Here is a 19685-nt window from a genome sequence, read left to right on the forward strand (position 1 = left end):
GGAGGCTAGAAGTCCAAAATCAAGGTGTTGGCAGGATTGGTTTCTTCTGAGGGCTGGGAGGGACGAATCTGTTCCCAGTGTCTCTCCTCGGCTCATCAGTGGCTGTCTTCACCCCATCTTCATTCATATCCTCTTCCCACGAGGTGTGTCTGTGTCCGAATGTTCCCTTCTTACAAGTTCACTGTCATACTGGATTAGGGCCCACCCCGATGACCTCATTTTAACTTGATTACCTCCATAAAGCCCCTATTTCCAAAATGAAGTGACGTTCTAAGGTACAGTGTCTAGGACTTCAATGTGTGAATTGGGGGGGAATACATCGCAAGAGCTGCCCAAACACTGACTAGAACCTTGGTCTTCTGATGCCCTTGTTCATTTTTTTCCTCTCTTGCACCCTGTGCCTATTAATATTCGTATTCTCATTGCTGCAGAGAAGATGTGTTCTTTTTCACGGACATAGGATACAGGGGCGTGTCAGAACCTCCAATTTTTTCAGACATTGCAAATGATTCAATTTAGGAGAATATCAGGTCAAAGTAAGTTCAGAGGAGTAAGGATTCTTATTAACATAGCCTGAAAATAAAATCATCTTGGAGGTAAGCAATGAATTTTTTATTATTATGTGGCTGATAATATTGAACCTTTTGAGCGAGAGATGAAGTTCCCCTCGACTTGTCCCATAACCTGCAGCTGATATGATCACACTGTGGTGATAAATGTGTTTGTCCAATTATTTTCCTCTTTGATGTGGATCTCGCTGTCCCTGGAGCAAAGGCTTCCACGGCAGCAAGCCTTCCCTCTATATGTCCTGTGATGAGGCTTTGGCAGAACCATTGCCAATCCTGCATTTAATTCTCCTAAAATCATTTTGTCAGTGGAGAGATGCTTAAAGCATCTAAAGGTTATGAGGCAGCCACATTGGTGCCAAATATCTGAGGGAAATGTTTGCATATTTGTAGGAAGATATTTTTGTTATGTTATGCCAAGTGGTCTTTTAGAGAAGGCGGATGTAAACAAAACAAGACAAATTGAGAAAAAAGACAAAAACACCAAACCTTTTAAGTTTTTAGTTTATGTACCGTGTCTTCAAGGTCAATGTGGCTTGCTCACCCTTGCATTAATGAAAATTGCTTTCATTAAAAGTTGGAACAGAAGAAAAATAACAAGTCGTTGAACTCGTCGGTAATGACCGCATGCTCCTTGTTCTGATGGGGCCCACTGTGCTCATTTTGAAGGTGGGAAAACTGATGATCAGAGAAAAACATTGAAACATCATCAGCTCACGTGCACTCCCTCCTAGACCAAGGTGCCTGTCACCCAGGGCAGCACCTGGGATGCAGAACTCTGACACACTGGACCAAGGGGCCATCCTAACAACCCAGTACATTCACTAGCGGTACCCTTAGGTCTGGACGAGGCCAACTTAACTAAGTCACAGAATATGCCTCTTGGCACTTAAAAGAGGTAGTAGTGTCTAGGATTTGCCCCCTGTATCCTTCTGCTTCTTAGCATTTCCCGAAGCATCACCAGTCTTTCAATATACGCCAAGGAAAAAACTTTCAGTGGTGAAACAAATTTGGAAGATGCCACGTACTCTGTCTCTCCTTAGCTACTCATCATCCCTATTGGAATATTGAAGCCTTGCACCCTATCTTCGCTGTAAGAAGAAACTATTTAACTTTCTTCAGTTGGGTGCTTGCCAAGTCATCTGATCTTGGAACCATTTGTTTATGTAAAAGCTGTAAGTTGCATGCAACACATTTTGAGAAATGCTGTCTAAAATTTGCATAAGTTGAAGAGAGAAATTGAAGAACAATGTATATACTGAAAAACAATTTTGATCAAGTTCATAGATGGTCAGGCAAGAGCTTTGCAGAGATATCCCTATAGACACTTGTGTGACAGTCCTTAGAATCACCCACAAAAGATTCCTTGTGGCTATTGGCAGGGATGGAACAGTACGCTGGGCTGGCCAGGCTTTTCGCTCATTAGGTTCTTTCTTAATTGTGAGGGTGTGGATGACTCTGTGTGTGTGTGTGTGTGTGTGTGTGTGTGTGTGTGTGTGTCCTGGATAATCAGATGGCTTAAAAAAGAAAAAAGTTTTGGGAAAAGAGTGAGAAGGCAGGAACTGTTTTTGGCATTGATCATGGATTTGTGATGCGACATCTCTCAGTTCTGTTCCTCCACTGGTCAGGGTGGGTGTTACTGCTTAGCCCTGTGTCCCTCTGTCATCAGGCAGCCCCTTAGGACCCAGCAGGCCTCCCTCGACACTTGGGACCTCAGCGAATGCTGTCTGAAGGTGGAGAGGGGGAGGAGGAGAAGGTTGTCAGGCTGATGACATAATGTCTAAGTGTTTGGGTCACCTCGGGAGGAGCAGAGTGTTGGGTACGAAGGGCCATGTCCCTGCTGAGGGAGATGTGAATGGACTGTTAGACACCCTACAGCAGCCTGACTGGCTGTGCAGGATGCTGGTAGTTACATGTTCCAGCAACAAAGACCCTTTGGTTTTATGAAAGAAACTATCTTGGGCTAGCTGAAGAAAAAAAGATACTTTGGGTAGGTACTTGAGCATGCAATGGAATTTAAATAATGTGAACAGCCAAATCTTAAGAAAGTTCGGAAAATGACTGCTCAAGGTATGTGTCTGTAACTCCCAGTCTCTGTGAGTCTTAGCTCTCGTTTGGGGTAAATGTCCACTCTCATCTATTTAGATAGGACACATTGGTTTGTTGAGAGAGTGGCAATACCTTGATCTCAAGGAAAGCTGGTCCTCTGTTCAGCCCCCGGGGATGAATCGTGACAGTCTCAACTGGTCACAGTTATTTAATTTCGTGTTGTTAGTAACTGGTCTAGGGGCAGCCATGTGACCCAGGATGAATGCAAGAGCTATAAATAGGAGGAGGCTGGATATGGATACTGGGAAAGCTTTTGTCTTCTCAATAAAAAGGAATGACAGAATCATGGGGCATGGCTCTTTCTTTCTTTGCTTTGCCCCTCGTCTGGCATTCAGACATGATGCCCGGTGATGCAGCAGCCTTGTTGGGACCATGACGTAACAAGCACCAGAAGAAAGTTGTGTGCTAGGAACAGAGGGTGCAAAGGAGAAAGAACAAGGTCCTTCTGTGGTTGAAGGACCCACACCAACCCTGGACCTAACACCACCCGATTTGTACTTATTTGAGGAGAATGATACCCTGGTACTTGAAATCATAGTGCACTTTATATACCACACGTGCAACCAAAATCATTTCTAGGCGAAAAGTTATGTAGTATAAATACAGATGTCAGGAGCCAGCCCCGATGATCAGAGTAGGAGTTTCGGATCTTTAATGGGGAGGTATTCCCCCATTAAAGTTTCTACGAAAGCCACCTTGGAGCCTTGAGATCTCACCAAACCCTCTCTGTGCCAGTACACACCTGTCCTGGATAGAATTAATCAACTCATTAATTAACTAATTGTACTAATTGTATTGATTCCTTGTTATCTGCCAGATATAGGTTTGTTTTTTTGTTTTCCTCCAGTGCTAGGGATAGACTGGAGAGGACAGAGAAGATGCTGGCTGTCATTTCCCTAAGGGAGAGTAGGCGGTAAATGAGAATAAATGAAGTGAATGGTTTGAGATAATGAGAAGTTCTGTATGCGATAGGAAAGGGCCGTTGCGCTGGGAGCTGTGGGAGGTGTGCATGTGGCCTGACACGGTGATAGTTGACATGAGCGTTGAGTTGCAGAAGGGAGCCAGCTGTGGGAGACGAGGCCCAGGCTTCTCGGGAGGGACAGTGGCGCAGAGCCCTGGGCAGGAATGAGCATGGGCTGCTAGAGACACAGACTGAATCATGAATGGGCGTCCACTGCGAGGGGATGTGGGAGGCCGCCCATGCTCGTCTTGTTGTAACCATTCCGGCCACTGGGCTCATGGCCTTGTGATGTATCTCGAGGCTGATGACAGGGCTTGCTGTCACACGGGTGGTGTTTCCTATCTTCTGCTTCAGGCTGTGAAAGCCCAGGGAATGGGACAGCTTGGGCGGGTTTATGTGTAATAGATGGTGGTCAAGGTGACGGACCTTCTTTCCCTTCGAGAATGCTCAGCCACAGCACCGAGCTCCCCAGGGCCCTGACTTCCTTTGGGATGGCGTCAAGTCCATTCTGGAAGGACTGGCCGAGCGTTCAGCGGGCTCACAGCTGCTTCAGCACCACACCCCAGTCACCCGCTCGAGTTATAGTCCCCACGCTTGACCTATTCCCTGTGGCAAGGCCAACACAGAGAGGCAGGAAGCCTGGCGGGGCCCCTGGCTTTGACTCACAGCCTGTCATGACTGGTCCTATCTGACATCATTTTCAAGTGATACTTATCAGTGAAGCAGTCACATGAGGTCACAAGGCTCGAAGCTCCCTCAGAAGTCCTCCTGCCCTGCATCCGCTCATGTATCTGGCATTACCCAGAACAAAAGTGTGGGATGTCCCCATCCCGACCTCGAGCAGGTTGCCTGCTGATCCAGGTGTTCACCTAGTTCCGGTAGAGAATCCAGTTCTTTTTCCCCGAACACCTGAACTTGGGGGGACAGTTAGAACGTAATTATATCCCTGGGCTGTTAGATTGCCTCTGGGGTCCTGTGTCATGAATGGGACCCCAGCAATGTGTTCACCTGAGGAGGGCAAGCAGGCCTGGAAATACCCAAACTACCATTTCAAAACCCTGGTTCACTTCTCCTGGATCTGGGACCCAACCAATCACAAAATACCAAAATTGGAAGACACTCCGGTGATTAATACCCCTCCTCTTCTAGATGGGGAAAGGGGGAAATGAGCTGACCAGGGTTAGTATTCACTCTACAGAGAAAGGCTCTTTGGGATCCACATGGATCTTTCTCAGACGTTTACAGCATTTTGTTGTAACGTGCTGCCTTGACGTAGGGAGCAAATGAAAACAAAACAAAACTCAGGTGTCACCGATGTGCATAAAGTTCTTCGTTCCTCCGTCTGGTTCGAATCACCATCCTATGTAGTGGGCATTCCTTTTTCTCGTTTCACAGACAAGGAAAGTGAAGGAAGTGAGTCCATTTAGTTAGTAGGTGGCGACACTGAACTCAAGCTTAGGCCTTCTGGTTTTTATTTGATAGCATTCCCAAGTCCAGCTCCACTTTTGTCCTCTGGGGGTTTAGGGGCAAAGCAGAAATTAGCCATAACTTAGGCAGGGTGGGGTCCACAGCAGGCGTCCTCAGTGCTAGGGGCAGGTGTTCTCAGGTGCTCGGACCTCTAAGAAGAGGATTCGGATTTTTAGCGAACCGCTCTCACCTTGGCGTGTGAATACTTCCCTCTTAAAGCCCCTGTATCTGAGGCAGGGTTCCCATGGAGCCTAACATAACGGGGGGCTGTCATCTACTTCCTTTAAATGCCGCCTCCAGGACACAGTGGCACATAAAAGCCCAGGCCGTTAGAACCAACTGGCTCTGTCCGAATCCTGGCTCCAGCACTTATTGCGGGTGACCTGAGACATCCATCGCTTAACCTTGCGCTGTCTCAGTGTTCTTACCTGTAAAATGGGGCTAGCAGTAGTACCCTTGTGGGAAGGTGGTTACAGACGAGAAAGAGGTAAGGCATTTAGAAGAGGAAGCGCTCTGTAAAGGTCAGCGGCTGCTTTATTTGCTCTCCACACAACGGAAGGAATTCTGCCACAGATCGGAGTTTTCTCCAGCAGTATAAAAAGAATACGTTCACGGTTCCTGACGATTGGTAGGCGTCCCAGGGCAGAAGTATGTAAAGATACACTCACGTACAGTGCACAGCTGGACTCCAGAGACTCGTCTCTTGCAGACCCTCTACTACAAGGGTACCTTCTTCTCTGTCACTGTCTCCCCTCCAGCAGCCGAAGGCTTTGGCTCGCCCACCTGAGAAGCTAAAGCTTGCCTGGAAGTTATGCCTACAGAAGAAAGAGAAGTAAGAGCCTCTTATGTAACCTGAAGAGTACGAAAGCTCCAGTGATAAAAACCACTGCCCTGAACTTTTCCAAAGCACAATAAATCTCTGCCCACGATTCTCCAGTCCTTGGCAAGGTATCCTTTGTCTGGTTTTTATAGACTAGGAAAAAAGTTAATGAACCCACTCCCGTTAGGTTGTGTCTTTGTGCTTAAAGACTATAAAGGGGCTACTATTTCAACTGAGTCCTGTCATCTAAAATACGCCCCATGTTTGTTTTATGATTGCTCAGCGATATTCTGACTTTAATTTGATTCTTTCCCGTGAATTTGGGTATTCCCTCAAGCAAGGCTGAGGCTCCCTCTCCCCCTTCTCTCTCTTTCTGTTCCTTTTTTTTTCTTTTTTTTTCTTTTTTTGCTTCTACTTTTTGTTTAGATCATCTCTCTCCTGACCTTTCAGTGGCTCAGCCCTTTTTTTTCTTCTTCTTCTTTTTTTTTTTTTTTTTTTTTTTTTTTGCAGTGCACGCGCGAGGCTGGAACACAGAGCCAAGACACAAACCACGAAGCAACAGCTCAGCCTCCCAGAGCGAGTGGGCTTTGTGCTATTTCTGGCCAGAGCAGATGTGGCCTCGGTGGGCTGTGGAGAACAATATCCCTCAGGTAAAAATAAATTATTAAGATTAGGAGCAAAATGATGCAAATCCTTCATTCCCAAACAGATCATGAACTGGGAACCGTGCGGAAAGACCCCTGGGTTGGGAATCAGTCAGGTGTCCTGCCGTGGATTTCTTCCAGATTACTCTACCAATCAGCAGTCTGGTCTCGGTGAGTACATACGACTTACACATACATTTTTTAAATCAACAACAACAAAAATAGGGCAAATGCAGTCACTAAACTGAGTGCCACCCCCGAGTTCTAGGCAACAATCCTAACGTTTTGACCAGCTCACTTGAGAACGAGTTGAGTACGTGGTGGATTCCTCCTTGATCCCGTGTCCCCTCCTCCCACCCCAGAGATAAACACTGTCCTGAACCTTCAGACTCGCATACTTTTTCTGTGGACACCTGCACCTTTCAACAGTAGGTCCTGCTGTTCTGCAGGTTTTGAAACTTGAAGTAAATGGGAGCACGCCCTATGTTCTGCCACTTGCTTTTTTTTTTTTTTTTTAATTGAGCATTAGATTTCAGCACCATAGCTCCGGTCTATTCGTTTTAACCGCTCTGTGGTGCCGTGTTTCATGGACAGACCACCCTATGTTTTATGTGTCCTCCTGTGATGAACAATGAGGTTGCTTCTAATTTTGCACCATTACAAACGATGCTTCAGTGAGTGTTTTTACACATTTCCTATGCTAACATGCAGAAGTTTCTCTAAGATAGCGTTTTTTCAAAATGTTTTGTCTATACCCACTGTTAAAGATACACTTTACGTGGACACCCAGCACACGGGTTACAATTGTGTGTGCACATATATGGGAAATTAAAGTTTCTCAAAATAATATCCTTATTTTCTATGCAGTTATAACCCAGTTTAGTGTGGTCCAGAAAAAAATGTGCTGGTTACAATGTACTGAAGTGATCCTCTGACCCGTCTCCACGAAGAATTAGATAAACACTGTTCTGGGACACATGGAATTGCTGGGTTATACCCAGTTTCAAATTGAGGAATTTATGTCTTTGTGAGTTCATGTTATGCACTGAAATGGAGAGTTGCATTTAGCTAGCATTCTAGCTAAAGAAGGAGGCTTTCTAGCCTCCTAGAAGGAGGCTTTTAGGTTATTTTGTGTGTCCTGTCACTGGAAATGGAAGTCCTATTTTAAGTTTCTGGGCTTTAATTTTTCATCTGTCACAAGAAGCCAAAACAAAACAAAAATACTAGACTCTTCAATAATTTGTAAACTTGCTGTCTCTTCAGCCCCCAGGTCCTGGGGAGGACTTCGGGGTAGGCCACAAAGTGTGTGTAGTTGACAGGGGTTAGAGCAGGGAAGGGAATAGAATGAGTAGATGGAATCCTGGGCCTTTCCCCACAGTTCTTCCAAAGGACTCTGTTAATATTTCTCCATTGTATTTCCATTAGATTTAATTGGCCAAAAAAAAAAAAAAAATGTGTGCAGCTTGAAAATATTCTTAAACTATGAGTTTAGATGCTCTCCAAGGCTCTTTCTGGATCTAAACGTGAATGAAAATAACTGTTGAGACCCTGGACCATTTCAACTTGTAGCCAGAACCAAAGAACGTGGCGGTTTCGGGGGTAGGGCTCTGGCAAGCAGGGCTGGCCCACCTAAGAGTCCGCCCGTCCCTCCCGCCACTGTGGGAGCCGACTCGGTCCCGAAGGGCAGTGAGCTCGGGGCACTCTCCAGCTGGGGCTGCCACCTTGGGGACAGCCATTTCTGTCCTGTCCTACGGGCTTCATGGCCATGAGGCTGCTCTAAGAAATCATTGTTTTCATCGTGCTTGTTTATTCCGTGACTGAGGACCTAACGGACGTGCTCATGGTGAAGCTTATTTGCTCAGCAGGGTACACACCCAGTGCAACCGTTCTATTCACAGAGATGGCATTTTATTATCAGTTTAATGAAACTTTCAGCTCCTCTCAGGTTTATTTTTGCCATCCCAAATATAGTAAGGTCATAAAAAGAGGAAGAAAAAAAAAAAAACAATTGGTAGTGAGTTGGTAGGAAAGTGACTTTGGGGTGGGCAGCTGTGAATTTACGTGGACTCGTGGGTTCCTTCCTCGATAGGCTTGCTTCTGCCTTGCTCTCCGCACCTCCGCGGGCCTGGCTGCCTGCCCCCTCCCAGCCGCAGCCCTTCCCTTCAATTTGTCCTGCTTGCATTTCATCTCCCGTAATCACTGTTTTCATCACATCCCTCCCAGGCTCTGGAAGCCTCCAGGGATCTTCATTTCCCACCACGTGGAGTCTGAAAGCCGCTGTTAGCGAGGCTTCTCATCTATTCTTTCCTTACCTCTTCGGCTTTATTTCCTCTGCCAGATGTGGTTCTGGTTCCCGGGGCTTAGAGATAATGGAATTTTTGTACACACATCACCACCCGTCCCCGCACACACCCCCCAAATTTGAAATCCGCATCATTTTTTTTTTTTAAGATTTTTTTTTATTTGAGAGACAGAGCAAGCACAAGGAGGGAGGGGCAGAGGAGAAGCAGACTCCCCGCTGAGCAGGGAGCCCAACACAGGGCTCGATCCCAGGACCCCGGGATCATGACCTGAGCCGAAGGCAGACGCTTAACCAACTGAGCCACCCAGGCGCGCCAGCATCATTTTTCTTAAGGATTGCTTCCCTCGCCTATAGGCTTCTGCAGCGGGGCTGTGGGACCCTCCGGGGACAGCAGGGGCAGGGAAGCAGTTTATGCCCCTCTGTCCCTCCATATCCTGGGAGAAGATGAGGCTCACTAAAGTGCTTGCTGAAAAGCTCTGCCGGTTTGACAAGACAGGCAGAATGCACCCAACTCAGAAGACAAATATGAAAGATATTAAATTTCAAGACAGGAAGGGCTGGTTCAAACCCTTGGAAAAAGATCCACCCTGGATAAGGCAACATTCAGCAGGTCACTGAGCCCCGGAAAAGATGCTGTGGGGGCTGGTAGAGGAGAGACCGGAGCAGGCTTATCACATCTGCAAATAGAGTTTCTTTTCACCTTTTTATTTATTGTGCTCTGTGTGTGTGTTTAGTGGCCACGTCCTTTGTCTGGAATGATTTCCATAAGTCCTCATTCTCCCACTTAGCAGGTGTATGATTTGGGGCAAGTTTCTTTATCCATAAAGTAGAAGTAATAATGGTACATAGTATATGGCGCTGTTATGAGGACTGAATGACGTTATGCATCTGAAGAGCACAGAACATGGTCCAAGACCAAGATACTAGCTATTATTTCTGTTATAAGTACATGTAATCTCTTAATTTGAGCAGCTGCTGAAATTCCACCTTCTCTCAAATACCCTCCGGTCACTTGAGTTGAGCAAGCATTCACTGAGCGCTCAGGACATGCTGGGCACTGATAGGACACTGATGATATTGTAACATGTTGACCTTGCCCTTGGGTAGCTCACCTTCTAGTAGGGAAGACAAACCCATAAGTAGATTATTTCAGGTTTTTATTTTTAGTTATTTTTTAAGAGATAGAGCATGCGCGTGAGGGGGAGGGGCAGAGGGACAGAGAGAATCTTAAGATCTTAAATAGGCTCCACACCCAGCGCTGAACCCCATGGGGGGGGGGGGGGCTCGGTCTCACACCCTGAGATGACCTGAGTTGAAATCAAGAGTCAGACGTTCCAGACCCCCCAGGTGCCCCAGGTTCTTTCAGTTCAAGGCTGGGCTGTGCAGTGTGGTCACCATGAGCCACGTGCAGCTGCAGAGACTACATTGAGACGTGTTCTCTGTGTAAAATACACATCGGAGTTTTAAGACTTGGTTTGGTAAGAGAATGTAAAATATCTAATACTAGCCAGTATGGTATTGATTACCTGTTGAAATAAGGACATTCTGGGCATACCGGGTTAAATAAAACAATTAAGTATTTGTATTGAAGTGTAGTTGACACACGAGGTTGCCTTGGTTTCAGGTGCACAACATAGTGAGTCAACAAGTCTGTGCATTCCCCCGCGCTCACGCCACATACGGTTTCCATCCATCCCCATAGGTCGCACTCACGACACCACTGACTCCATTCCCTGTGCTGTACCTTTTATCCTTGTGACATACTCATTCCATCACTGGAAGTCTGTACCTCCCACTCCCCTGCACCCATTTTGCCCATCTCCCCACCACCCTGCCCTCTGGCAACCATGAGTTTGTTCTCTGTATTTATGGGTCTGTTTTTGCTGTTTAATTACTTTTTTGTAGATTCCCTATATAACTGAAATCATGGTATTTGTCTTTCTCTGACTTATTTCACTTAGTATAACACCCTCTAGGACCATCCGTATTATTGCTACACACACACACACACACACACTACATTTTCTTTAGCCATTAATCTATCGGTGGACACTTGAATTGCTTCCATATCTTGGCTATTGTAAATAATGCTGCAGTAAACGTAGGGGTACTTATATCTTTTCAAACTAGTGTTTTCTTTTTCTTTGGGTAAATACCCAGCAGTGGAATTACGGGATCATACGGTGTTTTTATTTTTAATTTTCTGAGGACCCTCCATGCTGTTTTCCCACAGCGGCTGCACTGGTTTGCATTCCCACCAACAGTGCACGAGCGTCCCTCTCCTACCTCTGCTCACCCACACTTGCTATTTCTTGCCTTTTTGAATCTAGGCATTCTCACAGATATAAGGTGACACCTCATTGTGGTTTTGATTTGTGTTTCCCTGATGATGAGTGATGTTGACCATCTTTCCTTGTGTCTGTTGGCCACCTGGATGTTTTCTATGGAAACATGTCTCTTCATATCCTCTGCCCCGTCTTAATCAGATTTTTTGCTTTTTTGGTGCTGAGTTGCATAAGTTCTTTTTATATTTTGGATATTAACCCTTATCAGATATATCATTTACAAATAACTTCTCCCATTCAGTAGTTAGCCTTTCTGTTTTGTGGATGGTTTCCCTCTCTCTGCAAAAGATTTTTATTTTGGTGTAGTCCCAATAGTTTGGTTTTGTGTCCCTTGCCTGAGAAGACATACCAAGAAAAATGTTGCTAAGGTCAATGTCAAAAAGATGACTGCCTATGTTTTCTTCTAGTAGTTTTATGGTCTCCAGTCTCAAATTTAGGTCTTTAATCCATTTTGAGGTTTGTGTTTTGTTTTGGGGTTTTTTTGTATGATATAAGAAAGTGGTCCAGTTTCATTCTTCAGCATGTAGCTGTCCACTTTTCTCAGCACCATTTATTGAAGACACTGTCTTTTCCTTTTGTCTATTCTTGCCTCCTTTGTTGTAGATTAATTGACCATATAGTTGTGGGTTTATTTCTGGGCTCTTTATTCTGTTCTGTTGATCTATGTGTCTGTTTTTGTGCCAGTACCATACTGTTTTAATACTAGAGCTTTGTAGTATATCTTCGAATCTGGGATTGTGGTATCTCTAGGTTTGTTCTTAAGATTGCTTTGGCTCTTTGGGGTCTTTTGTGGTTTCCATACAAAGCTCAGTATTATTTATTCAGTTGTGTGAAAAATGCTGTTGGTGTTTTGATAGGGACTGCACTGAATCTACAGATTGTTCATACTGTACATACAATCTATAGGTAGTTCATACTACCCAAACCCATTGGAGGTCAGTGAGAGATGAACGGGTGTGAATGCAGTCATGTACATTCGCCTTGGACCCCACAAATGAGAACATATCAAAAGTTCTCACCATCCTCTGGGATTCTCATTCATTAGGTCTATGCTCTACCGAGCAATCTTAGGCTGCTCTCCACTCCCTAGGACTATGTGCAGAAGGGAGTATTGGTTCTTCCAATCCATGAGCATGGAATAATTTTCAGAGTATAGGTCTTTCACCTCCTTGGTTAAATTTATTCCTAGGTATTTTATCTTGGTGTTGCAATTGTAAACGGAATTGTTTTCTTAATTTCACTCTCCGCTACTTCCTTATTGGTGTACGGAAATGCAACTGACTTCCAGGTATTTGTGTCCTGCAACTTTATAGAATTCTTCTGATAGTTTCTTAGTGGTGTCTTTAGGGTTTTCTACATAGAGTATCATGTCATCCAGAAATAATGATCAGTTAACTTCTTCCTTACCCTCCTTACCAAAAAAAAAATTAATTTCACCTGTTTCCTTTTAATTTTTAAAAACTGTATTACTAGAAAACCTAAATGTACGTGGCTCCTGTTCTATTTCTGTCAGACGGTGCTGGTCTCTGGTGATACAAGGTGCTGTGGGAACCCAGAGGGGCAGCATGTCGTCCGGCCTGGGGGTGAAGGAGTGCTGCCTGGAGGGGCGGATGCATACGGAGCTGAGTCTTAAAGGTGGTGCAGAGGTTATCCAGGTAAGGACACATCTTGAGGATATTCTGGATTGAGGTAACAGGAAAGCCAGGGGACATGTGGTGTTGGAAGGCAGTTGGTCGTTCCCAGCCTAAGGTGTTGTGAGTTGGGGACTGGAAGATGATGAACATTTAACATCCAGTAGTCATTAAACACCCTGGTTCTTGTCTTACACGTGAGGTCTGGTTATGTTTCCACTCTTTGTTTGCAGTTTTGGGCTATCAGCTGTTGAAAGTTGGACGTTTATGTCTCTACAAGAGTAGGACTATCCTGGAAGATAGGCCTAATGCACGCACATATGCTGCTTGGAAGGCAGAATGCCATTTTCCCTTCTGCACATAGTCCTAGAGAGTGGAGAGCAGCCTAAAACTGTTCCCTAGAGTAAAGACCTAATGAATGAGAAACCTAGAGGAAGGTGAGAGCTTTTGCTACATTCTCATTCATCGGGTCCAAGGAGAGTATATGTGACTGCATTCACACCCGTTTATCACTGACCTTCAGTGGGACTACCTCCCACCCCCAAACTCTCACCAATAAGGAATACAGTTGACTTTTGAACAACACAGGTTGAACTGCACTGGTCCATTTGTATGCAGATTTTTTTACAGGACAGTACTGTATTTGCTCTTAATATTATTTCTCTAGCTTACTTTAAGAATACAGTATATAATACATATAACATTATAAAATATGTGTTGACTATTTGTGTTATCAGTCAGGCTTCCAGTCAACAGGCTATCAGTGAAGTTTTGGAGGAGTCAGAAATTATACCTGGATTTTTGACCAGTGAGAATTGGTGCCCTTGCCGCCTGTGTTCTTCAAGGGCCAACTGTATAATCATTTATCCGATGATATAAATTTGGAAGCTCATTATATCCATTCTATCCCAAATCACCCTCAAGTCTTCTGCCTTTAGTAACTAATTACTAAAAGGACCTTTAGTAGGTCATACACGGTGAAAGAGGAGTGGCAAAAGGAGACAGTGCCAACCTGAGTGGATGGAGAAGCTGGAGAGTGCGAAGCCATCTTCAAGGTCTGCTTCTCCCTCTTTAACGTACGCGTGACTCACACGGGGATCTTGTGAAGATGCCAGTTGTAATCCAGTACATCTAGGGGCGGGAGCAAGAATCTGTATTTTTATTCAGCTTCCCGATGAGGTCAGTCTGCTGGTCCACGGACTTCGAGTTGCAAGGTCTTCAGAGTCAGTTTAGTTCTCTCCCGCAGCTGGAATGGACATTGCCGCAGCCCTGATGAGTCATCAGAGGCCTGGGAGGGAAGACCGATAGCCCCTTTGTGCTTCGCCGCCGTCGCCTCTGTGGAGCGAGTCTAATTGTTGGAACCGTTTTTCTTGTCCTAGACACTATCTGGGAAATTTCTGTGCATTGGTCCTTGTTCTATTTTTGGAACCCCTGAGATAATGAACGTGATCTCTCTTTCTCATGACAGCCATTTGGAAATCTGAAGAGCATTTTTATATTTCCCTTAATTCTTCTTTTCAGTAGATTGAATCTCCTCATCTCCTTTAGCTGTTAATGATAGGACCCCCTGGACTGTCCCAGGAATCTGTGCTGTAAGTGTACCTCTCCTAATTGAGTACAGCATTCCAAGCTTTGTCTGAACATCAGAGAGTAAAAGGGGCCTTTTACCTATTTGGCTGTTGATTCTCTGCTTCTGCCAGAATCCTCAGTCATCTTGGCATGTTGACTACTCGTTGGGTGTCAGTGCGTCTGAACCCTTAGTGGACCGAGCTAGAGAAATGTATGTACGCTTATGTGTACATTTCTGTCCATGTGATTTTCTTGTTTGTCCATCCATCCATCCATCTATAGGAAACCCTGAGTTTATAGTGATACTTTTACTCCAGTTCAACTGCATAGGTTTACTCTAGTTTTCTCCCTCTGCACATTTATAACTCCCTTCCCTAGGACTCAAAACCCGCCTTCTATTATCTTGAAGACAGTTACCTGTGTGATCAAACCCTTGGGTAAAACCAAGCTTCAGTCCACCACCACTGCCCTCTCCCCAGTCATGCTATGTTCACGCCGCTCACATTCCAACACACTCCCGCTTCTTCTGGGACCCAGCTAATAGCTTTTGGGATGAATTATTTGGGAAGGGATGGGAAGGGGGTAGAATGAGAAGGACGAAAAAGTTGTTTTTTCTCTTCTGACTTCTAATTTAGTGAATTATACTAACACGTTTTCTAATATTGACTCATCCTTGGACTTTCACATTGTGCCCTGCTTTGATTTTTCTCCTCTTTCATTTAAGACTTCTTGGTAAGTTAATTCATTTCACTGATGTGAAAAGGCTTTGTAGACAGTCCTTTAAATTCATCTCCTTTGATTTCTACAGGGGAAACACAAAGCTTCTCCTAACTTTGTGGATTTCTTCAGAGCCTTTGCTTTTGGAAATGCTACCAGAATTGTGGCCGCATTTTTAGTGGTGGAAATTATTGATATGTCTCAAAAGCCAGGAATCAGAGAACATCTGCTCTCCAATGGTGATGTAGGACTTTCACCAAAGCCACACCAGTATTTATAATACGCTATTGAGTTTTTCTCACGGAAAAACAACTAAGATTCCTAACATTTCCTGGAGTTTAAAAAAAAAAAAAAAAAGGAAGAAAGAAGGAAGAATTCGACTAGATGTCCATTTGTTAGCCCAAAGGATCAGCCTTAAAGAATAATTGGTGAGCAAATCAATATCAATACCACTCTCCTTCATCTCTTCATATCCAGCCTGCCCCCAAAGATTTTCTTGGAACCCACAAGAAGGTTAATTGAAAAGATAAATCGGCTTTGGAAAGCATTTGCATTTTAAGCGAGATGGAATTTGGGGAAGTGCCATGCAGACATTTATCATTCTACAAATCATAATTATTGTCAGTGACCCAAAACCTGGAGCAGGGTATGATGGTTAAATAATGTCCCGAGTTTTGCTCTTTGGGAAAGCCTTTGTCCCCCACTTGATCATTACCACTTTGCCTTGGATCTTTTAGGCCTGAAGTGCATATGTTGCTTATATTTATCTGAGTAGTTAATTTTGGAGGCAACCATTTTGTAGATGCGATCTCCCGCCTCTGACAGATAAGGCCTGGATTGCTCTCCTTTTTATATTTCATTATTCACACTTTCTTCCCCATCTCCCACCAACCCTCCCACCATTTCTATTTAAGAAAGATATTTATTATGTATGTAGATTTCCCCAAAAAGGTCTACCTATGCCACATGCGCACACGCGTATCTGCCCACAGTACATGTGGGCTTCTCTGTATGTATGTGCTTTTTAACTTTTTTTTTCTTGACTAGGTCATTCCTGAAGAAACATCTGAGTATGACAAAAGCTGACAGAAGAGAAGGATGATACTTTTCGGTTGTGAGGTTTCACCTCAATGTGAATTTTCACCATGATAAGTCGACTGTTGGGGAACTGTGCCTGCCTGTGGTCATCCACAGAAAGGGTAATTATCCAAATAAGGACATGCCGGAAAACAGAATAATTAGAAGTTGCATTTTAGAAGCATGCTCGTCCATAAAACTGGTAGGTCACTTTCGTTTTAGAAGTCCATCAGCTGGAATATTGTCTGAGCCTGTGATCAGAGCATTCATTCATTCAACAAACATCTAATGAGAGCCTTCCAGGTGCTAGAGAAGAATTAATAAGCCCAGAGAAACATGGTCCCTGATAGTAAATGTAACAACTGGTTTTCCCTAAAACGAAAGCTCTGAGTTTTCATATTTCCAAATATGAAAACTCAGAGCGTAGATGTTCCCACCGTAACCAGTTTCAGGCTACCCCTGTTCCTCATTGCCTGGCACACGGGAACTGGCAACCATATTCATATCTGGATCGTCAGGCTTACTTTACCAAAGAAGAAACTCATGACCTACAGGGGAAAAGTCTAAGATGCGGAGAAGGGTCTGAAGGATGCACACCGGATTCGGTACGATAACCTCAGAAAGATGTAGGACATTCCTTTTTCTTTTTCACTGAAAAGTCTGTAAAATGTGAATTTCAGTGACTATGTATTGTAGAACTTTTAAAGAAAGCATTTACAGTGTCCAAATGGAAAAAGCATAGGTTTCACATGATGTGGGCCCAACAGTGACCAAACGCATAGTAGATACAAGGCAGTTGTTACGAGAATCCTTGCTAAATGCTGTTATTTCCCTGGTGAAAAGTGACTTCAAGTATTGACAGAAGGTAAGTATTCCAGTTGCTGTAGAACAAATCACCCCAAAACTGTAGCTTAAGCCAGTGCTCGTGTTTATTTCACTCACAGGTTTACAATTTTGGTGGAACAGCATGGGGACATCGTGTCCCTTCTACTTGGCATCAGGTGGGGTGGAGAAGTAGAAGACGGTGGATGCTGGCTGTGGGCTGGGGCCCCTCCACGTGGCTGCTTTTCTCCCAAAGGTGAGTGTCCCCAAAGAGCCAGGTTCAAGCTCTGTCAGCTTGTGTGTCTTCACCTTAAAAGTCACAGCACACATGGGGCGCCTGGGTGGCACAGCGGTTAGGCGTCTGCCTTCGGCTCAGGGCGTGATCCTGGCGTTCTGGGATCGAGCCCCACGTCAGGCTCCTCCGCTAGGAGCCTGCTTCTTCCTCTCCCACTCCCCCTGCTTGTGTTCCCTCTCTCGCTGGCTGTCTCTATCTCTGTCGAATGAATAAATAAAATCTTTAAAAAAAAAAAAAAACAGCACACAACATCTTTTCTCCACATTCTCTTAGGGTGCTCACAAGGCACCACCCAGGGCCAAGAAGGGGAAAATTAGACTCGACCTCTCTTGCTGGGCAAGTTCTGCAAGAATGTATGTGACTGGAATATTAATGTGGCCATTTTTGGAAAAGACAGCCTGCTCCAAGAAATTCTGTCCTTGTCGATATTATCTGCACCCCATATCTGCAGAGAAAACATGGAAAGTTAGCCAGACGGTCTCAGTTGCCCAGTTGAATTGTGAGTATTATAACTTCACTCCAAAAGCAATGCATTGTAAAAGCTGTAAATTCTTATGTGGGAAACCCAGCAAATGTTAGCATTGTATTTCCCATGCGAATTGTCAAATTTATCTTTACAGAGATGGTGGGAGCCTACCTTTGCTTGGTTGGACTCTGAGTTTGTATTTTTGTCTCTAAGATTATTTCTCAAATGCAAACAAAGAGCACAGAAAGGAGATTCATGAAAATGAATTTTTCAAAGGAATTTCAGATATTCTTTTCAATGCATATAGGTGTCCTCCTCCTTACCTGCCAGCCACGGGATACACGAGGTTATGTTGAACTTAAGAGTCCAGTGCATTCCTCCTATTTACTTACTTATTAGGGTTTGAGTCAGTTCATCCATTTATTTGTATCCTCAACGTCCCTTGGTTCCCCCTGGGGCATGCATGAATAGAGCAGATTAACAGGAGACTAGACTACTCACCAAATATGTGTGGATTACCCAGAGAGTAGCACTTAGAGAACTGTCAGAAACGTCCAACTCCTCCAGTCTACTCGCTTGGAATCTTACTTTATGGTAGGAATTGGTAACCCCAAACCAGCTGTAAGTTAGACATGCAGAGATTCTCATTTTTAGAGACACTATTACTGGAAGTTTCTATTGCTTTGAGCATATCCAAGTTCTTATTTAAGAAGATGACATGTAAAACAAAATGATTATTCACAGGTAGGTGAATCAAAGTTCTGTCCCCAAATATTTTCTTGTGCTGGCTGAAGACAACCGTGAGACATTTGTTGAAATTTTGAGCCGTCCTTTTTCTCCCATAACTACAATGCCGAAAGAGCAAAACGAGTAAACTGACTGCCAGTGTTCTTGTGTGTCCAAATATTTCTGTTCCTCGACTTATACTTGTAGGGAATACTTGCTATGGCCCCAGCTCAGTCAGCCTGCCTGGTGGCTCTTCACTTATCTAGGTTTATACAACTAATTCTTGGGACTCTCTTCCCAAACATGCTGCTTCACAGGCCAATACGAGGCCGAGGAATGTATATTCTTTAGGCGTCCCCCTATGATTCTGGGAACGACTGACCTAGAACATTTGCTAACTAACTCCTGCAATTTCTGTGGCTCACGACAAAATGGTGTTACGATTCCATTTCTGTCCTTGGTAAACATTTTACAGTAGAAACTCAGGTTTATACTACATTTTTATATGTTGACTTGCTTTGTAGTAGAAGCTAGAGTTTTGAAAAAGGGAAAGGAATTCCAGTTCATAAATCTCATCATTTCCCTCTTGAGCTTGGTGTGGGGGCCGAAATATTTTTTATATTTTGATGTAACGATGGTCATTTTTTGCTAGAATTTTTTCGATTTCCCAGGCCCCTCCAGCTGGAACTCAAACAATTACAAACTCAAGTGGCAATTTGGATAGAGCCACAAAGATTAAATAAGGTTTCCAGGGGGCCTGGGTGATTCAGTTGGTTGGGCATCTGCCTTGGGCTCAGGTCATGATCCCAGGGTCCTGGGATTGAGCCCCACGTTGGGCGTCCTGCTTCTCCCCCTGCCCCTCCCCTGGCTTGTACATGCTTTTTCACAAATAATGAAATTTTAAAAAAAGGTTTCTACAGTTAGAAGAGTAGATAAAAGATAGTATGTTCCCTCCACCTGGAAATATCAAAGGCACAAATGCTTGACGTTGCTTGGCCCACTCAAGGATGGGTGAAAAGCTCAGTGTAGCCAGGATCGGATCCAATCTATGTGGGAGGTATCTATGGCTTGAAATATTCAAAGAATTCTATCTTAAGTTCTGTTTCCGATTGCCTGAAATGGCTTTTTGAAGAAATGTTAAGATGGATTCTGAAGATGCATCTGGTTC

At 44.3% G+C, this 19685-nt stretch overlaps 1 long non-coding RNA gene across 2 annotated transcripts in view; it reads left to right on the forward strand.

Annotated features, from left to right (window-relative positions):
• LOC123776443 (uncharacterized) overlaps nucleotides 1–19685 on the forward strand; it is a 258350-nt gene that overhangs the window by 224675 nt on the left and 13990 nt on the right. For both annotated transcript variants that reach the window (XR_015722903.1, XR_015722904.1), the window contains 7 exons: nucleotides 5862–6051; nucleotides 6434–6738; nucleotides 12728–12869; nucleotides 15223–15559; nucleotides 16179–16330; nucleotides 17153–17286; nucleotides 17599–17824. This is a non-coding gene — a long non-coding RNA (uncharacterized LOC123776443). The remainder of the gene's footprint in view (nucleotides 1–5861; nucleotides 6052–6433; nucleotides 6739–12727; nucleotides 12870–15222; nucleotides 15560–16178; nucleotides 16331–17152; nucleotides 17287–17598; nucleotides 17825–19685) is intronic.

This window comes from Ursus americanus, chromosome 34, assembly GCF_024610735.1.
Source record: "Ursus americanus isolate L20-20 chromosome 34, mUrsAme1.1.p, whole genome shotgun sequence".
Classification (NCBI taxonomy): domain Eukaryota; kingdom Metazoa; phylum Chordata; class Mammalia; order Carnivora; family Ursidae; genus Ursus; species Ursus americanus.